Source organism: Equus caballus, chromosome 21 (genome assembly GCF_041296265.1).
Source record: "Equus caballus isolate H_3958 breed thoroughbred chromosome 21, TB-T2T, whole genome shotgun sequence".
NCBI classification, from domain to species: domain Eukaryota; kingdom Metazoa; phylum Chordata; class Mammalia; order Perissodactyla; family Equidae; genus Equus; species Equus caballus.
The window spans coordinates 43,742,446-43,748,991 of NC_091704.1; positions in this window are offsets into that span (position 1 = coordinate 43,742,446).

Below are 6,546 nucleotides of genomic sequence, written 5' to 3' on the forward strand. Positions count from 1 at the left end.
AATACGTACCTTTTCAGACTGACTTATTTCACTTAGTGATAAACATTTAAATTGCCTCTATGTCTTTCATGGCTTGATAGCTCATTTCTTTTTAGTGCTGAATAATATTCCATTGTCTGAATATACCACAGTTTATCCATTCACCTGCTGAAGGATGTCTTGGTTGCTCCCAAGTTTTGGCAATTATAAATAAAGCTGTTATAAACATCAATGTGTAGGTTTTTGTATGGATGTAAGTTTTCAACTCCTTTGGGTAAACACCAAGGAGCGTGATTGCTGGATCACATAGTAAGAGTCTGTTTAGTTTTGTAAGAAACTGTCAAAATGTCTTTCAAAGTGGCTGTACCATTTTGCATTCCCACCATCAATGAATGAGAGTTCCTGTTGCTCCATGTTCTGGTCAGCATTTGGTGTTGTTATTGTTTTGGATTTTGGCCACTCCAACAGGTACGTAGTGGCATCTCATTGTTATTTTAATTTGCAATTCCTTAATGACATACGATGTAGAGCATCTTTTGGTGTGCTTATTTGCCATCTGTATATCTTCTTTGGTGAGGTATCTGTTCAGATCTTTTGCCCATTTATTAAATGGGTTGTTCATTTTCTTATTGTTGAGTTTTAAGAGTTTGTTGTATGTTTTGAATAACAATGCTTTATCAGATATGTCTTTTGCAAATATTTTCTTCTTGTGGCTTGTCTTTTCATTCTCTTGACAGTGCCTTTTGCAGAGCAGAAGTTTTTAATTTTAATGAAGTCTGGCTTATCCTTTATTTCTTCCATGGATAGTGACTCTTGGTGTTGTATCTAAAAAGTCATCATCATACCCAAGGTCATCTAGATTTTCTCCTATGTTATCTACTAGGAGTTGTGTAGTCTTGCATTTTACATTTATATATGACTGACTTTGAGTTATTTTTTGTGAGGGGCATAAGCTCTGTGTCTAGATCCATTTTTTTTTTTTGCATATAGATATCCACTTGTTCCTGTACCATTGGTTGCAAAGACTGTCTTTTCTCCACTATATTGTCTTTGCTCCTTTGCCAAAAATTGGTTAACTATATTTATGTGGGCCTACTTCTGGGCTCTCAATTCTGTTCTATTGATTTACTTGTCTTTTCTTTTGCCAATACCACACTGTCTTGATTACTGTAGCTTTATAGTAATCTTGAAGTTGGGTAGTGTCAATCCTCTGACTTTGTTACTCTACAATATTCTGGGTCTTTTGCCTGTCCATATAAAATTTAGAATCAGTTTGTCAATATCCACAAAATAACTTGATAGGACTTTGAATGGAATTGCATTGAATTTATAGATCAAATTGGGAAGAGCTGACATCTTGACATATTGAGTCTTCCTATATATGAATGTGAAACATCACTCCATTTGTTTAGTTCTTTGATTTCTTTCATCAGAGTTTTGTGGTTTTCTTCCTATAGGTCTTGTACATATTTTGTTACCTTTATACTTACGCATTTCATTTTTTGGAGCACTAATGTAAATAGTTTTGTGTTTTTAAATTCTTATTCCACTTCTTTATTGCTGGTATATAGGACAGCAATTGATTTTTGTATATTAACCTTATATTGTGTAACCATGCTATAATTGCTTATTAGTTCCAGAGTGTTTTTTGTCGATTCTTTCAGATAGTCTGCATAGATTATCATGTCATCTGTGAATGAAGACAGTTTTGTTTTTTCTTTCCAAATTTGTATACCTTTTGTTACCTTTTCTTGCCTCTTTGCATTAGCCAGGAATACCAGGACATTACTGAAAAGGAGTGGTGAGAGGGGGCATCCTTGTCTTGTTCCTGATCTTAGTGGAAAACCTTCTAGTCTCACTGTTAAGTATGACATTAGCTATAGGGTTTTTTTAGATGTTCATACAGTTAATTTTAATCTGTTTCACATGAACAAAAGATCTTAAATCTTTTGAAATACTATTCAAAATGGAAGCAGTGGGCACTCAGGCAACATTGAACTATGAAAACAGGTTTACCAGACATCGCTTTTATACTGCAAATGGTTAATTGTGCTTTAAACCAGCTAGTTAAAGAAAATTGTTCATATGTAGTTTCACACTAAAATGGAGAAAATATGTGTTCCCCTGGCTGGTCATTTCATTTCTAATCTGTTTTCTTGGATTGTGAAGACATCTATCTGAAAATCAAAACAGATATGTTGATTTCTCTTTAGTCTATGTGTTGTTTAATGAATCTTTCCTAATTGGATATAATTAAATATTACGGATTCTGCCACTATGGTCTACATTTTATTCACTGCTAGTTTCATGATGGTTTCAATCATTTATCACATCTTTCAACATCTTTTTTCTGGCTAGTACAGTAATAAAAACACAAAGAAATTTAAGTCACAGTTTCCCTTTTCCAGAGACTTAGAGATCCATTAGAAAGTCAAGAGAGACATTAGGAACAGCCAACTGACACTGCAAAACAGAGCGTAATTATTGCACTCCTCTTGTAAGTGCAAGGGGAGACCAGGATATGGCAGACCATGTGGATTGGAGGTGTTGTGGAAGATCTTAGAGAGAAGGCAGTAGGAAGCTTGTCCTCATGGGATGGCTTAGATTTGCAAGTGTGAAGGGAGAAGGAAAGGCATTTCTTCCAGGTATCTGGTCAGCATGAGCAATGGCTTGGAGTTGGGAATGAGCATGATGTGAGGAAGAATAGCATAAGCAGAGCATGAAAAGAATGGTCATGGGGCTTAGATGGATGTGAAAGGGTAAGTATCTCCTTGAGGTATGTTTGTTTATAATTTTATTCTCTATAATGATAAAGGAGCAGATTTTTACACTTTGCAGAATAAACAAAACCATGATTTAGTTTCACAGTTTATGTTGCTCATTATAAGTAATTGCCACTACAAGAAATATGGTAGAAGAGTTAAATTATTCCCCCTCGGGGATGTTGGAATACAGCATGTCCTTCCTCACCCCCGCCGGCCCCCACATTTTTGGAAGGGAGTGAGGGAACAAGCCTGGCAGGAACAGTGGGCTGCTGCATTGTAGGTAGGCTGGAGGCAGAGGCTAGAACCCATTAATAACGACTGGCTTCCATTATTCAAGTCTCTTTCCTGGACCCCTCTCCCTGAAAGTAAGGGGCTATTCGCCCAAGAATGACAGCCTTTTACTATCACTGTAAAGACAGAATTGGCTGCTGTATTCCTAGAAAAATGCCTAGTATGCTAAATATGAGTCACTTTGGATTTCCTGCTCCTTTCAGTTGAGCCCAGTTGTTCATTTCTATGATAACTGGAAATTTCTCGCATGTCTGGCTTATCATTATCAGGTTTTAGCGCTAGTGAGGAGCCTGCGTGGTGGGGCCTTGTGGTACTAATGCTAGAGGTTGCTGCAGCTAACCCTCTGGGAAGTAAGATGGTAGAACGCAAATGTTAATATGCTCTCTAGTGTCATAGGACACAGGGAATTGATAATCTCCTCATTTCCTCTCCTACCCTGGGGAAGTTTAAGAGTTGCAGTAGCAATTACAAAAGCTATATGAAGGTCTCAATCTCAACTTTCAAAGCCAAACGTTGTGGTTTTCAAAAAAAGGCACAAATGTACTTTTCTCTTTCTCTCTTCACAGCGCTGACCACTTATAAAATCTCCCACTCTGAAAAATAGTAGTATATGAATACATTCTCTTGAAGAGCTTTCTTGATTAATGGGGATTGAGGCTGCTATTCATTAATATACTCAAAAAGTGTTTATTGAATATTCACTTTGGAAAAAGCTCATAGTTGAGGATGAGGATATAGTAGTGAGCAAAATGAGTCATTGCTTTCAAGGTATTTAGAGTCTAGTAGGAAAGTCAAAAAAATAAAACAAAACAAAATATAGCAATGAAATGCAATGAGTATTCACATGGGAAGAATACAGGGGGAGCATATGGTGAAAGGACCTAACCTAGTTGGATGGATAAGTTAGAAATGAGCCAGGCAATGGGAAGAGGAAGAGTGCTTCAGGAAGAGGGACAGCCTGGGCAAAGGACTGGCATTGCTGGAGCAGAGGGTGTGGGAGAGAGTGCTACAAACCAAGACTGAGGGAGAGGCAGGGGTCTGACCATGATGGTCTCTGGAAGTCCTCTTGAGGAGTGTGGATGTTATCAAAAGTGTGATGGGAAGCCACTGAAGAATTTAAAGCAGAGGAGCAAAAAGCGCATATTAGAAAAAGTGCCTCGTACCCCATATTGAAACAGAGATATAGACAAAGCCTTGTTTACAAATGCTAAGCAATAAGAACTCTCGAAATTTACCCCCAATTCTGCCACATATTCACATGGTCACCTGTTAGCATTACTTTTCATTTTGGGTAAGGGTGAAATAAGGGAAAGAAAACCAAAGTAGTGCTGGCACTTTGGATTCTCTAGGATTCAGAGATTTCCATGAGCCAGGATGATTCAGGATAGGATGGATATTTCAAAATAATAGAGGAAACTGTTTCCATAGTGTCCAGATCAGAAAAAGTGGAAGGAAATAGTCACAATGGTAACAAGGTTATCTCTGTTATGAATGATTTTATTTTATGATTTATATTTTTTAATAGTTTCAAAATTTCTGTATTTATTTTATAATCTGAGGAAACTATTTTCAATTTAGAGAATAATAATAAAGTTAAACTTTCTAGAATTTTTCTCTTTTCTTTTATTCTTTTATCCTCCTGCTGTCTTCGCCTATTCTAAAGGTCATGGAGAGCATGTTTTGATTCATTATTTATTATTCAGGATCCTGGGACCCTGGAGGAAAAGTTCTGGGAGGTCAGACTCACACAGAGGTGATAAATTCCATTTCACCATTGATTTTTATAGCTGCTGCATTTCTTTCAGTTCTTTTTGCCCCAAGCAGCATTAATAATGGATTTCATGTCTTCTTCTAAATTTAATGTTCAGCCCTAGCCTGTCGCTGAAGCAGACTCATGCAACTAACGTGGCTTTTCTTCTAAAATCCCACGTCCTGAAGTATCTCAGAAAACATACTTAGAGGTGGTGTGTGTGGTGGGGAGGTTGGCTGTCATCAGACATACAACTTAATGGAATGACTTGGATGACTCGGTAAAGGCCTTACATAAGACTGGTAATGGACTCTCATTTCAACAAGTTTTCCTACTCCACCCCATCACCGGCCTGTTAATGGTGTCCGCCTTGGGAGAAGGTGTTGGGAAAGGGTGAGATGGCTGCATAGTGATTTCATAGAGGGGTATAAAGGATTAGCGAAGTGGAAGGAGGAGGATGGAAATCAACAGGGAAGGAAAACAGGGGTGTGCCAACCTCACGGCAAGGCTCACACAATCCAGTCTAATCCAAAGCAGGTCAGCAAGCCATCTTTGATTGGGCCATCCAGCTGAGTTCTCCATGCTCTGCTCCCTGAACTGTGCCCAGCTGGCAGGATGAAAATCATTTGAAAATATCCGGAAATTGCTGCTCACCAGGGAGCATCCGTGAAAAAATACCAGCCGCAAAAGAGCTGGCAGGGGCTCAGGGACGCTGGGTCACCCTGCCACGGCAAGTTTGTCTGAAGGAGTTCCGGAGTTGTTTCCCAGATGGGCTGCTCGGCTGCTTTAAGTGTTTAGGCCTTGGACTTTTTTGTAGTGTTTCTCGTAATGCAGGAGATGTGTTCTTGAAAACCTGTGGGTAAATCAGAGTTTTGCACCTGGAATTATATTTTTCGAGTGCAAGTGAATATCCCTGTGGTCTCTAAATTGAAGGATTTTTCATAAACAATTTACTGTTTCGTAAACCTGGATTTTTTTTTTTTTTTTGATGATCCCATCAATCTGCATTTCTTAATGTGGAATCCACCCGAGGTCATCGTGGTAAAGAAATTCTAGGGCGCTGAGACATAGTCTGTATTTTTGCACATTGCTGCCGGGAATGGTAAGAGTTAGACTTTTTTCCCAGTAGACTGGAATCCTGGGAATTGGCCTACCCTGTTGGAAATTTGCCCAGCCTCTGATTCTAATGTCTCTTTAAGAAATCAAAGCTGCAAAAACCTAACTCAACATTTTAGCTCATCCTTTCCTATCCAAGGTTATTCCCAACATCATTCAGTGATTTTTCTTGCCTCTTAACACCCTTACGTCCTTCTCCAGAATACTGATGTTCTCAGCAAAATATCATGTAAATATTTTGGTTTGAGCTCAGAGTCCAGGCTCTTTGATCTCATTTGGGAGTGAGACCACTGGCTGACACCTATTGATGGTTCACTATTTCCTCTGGTGTTTTCACCTCCTGGGTAGAATCAAGCAGTTCACTAGAAAAGGGTACTCTGAGTTTTAATGAAATGGTAGAAATTAAGAGAATAAAATGTTTGCTACTATTGGTCAGGATTCTCTAGAGAAACAGAATCAATATGGTATATATGTACATGGATGTGAAGACTTATCAGAGGATTTGCCTCATGTGATTGTGGAGGTGGTGAAGTCCCACAGTCTGCCATCTGCAAGCTGGAGGACAAAGAAAGCTGATGGGGTTGTATAATTTAGTCTAAGTCAAACGGCCTGAGAACCAGGGCAGCCAATGGTTTAAGTCTGGGT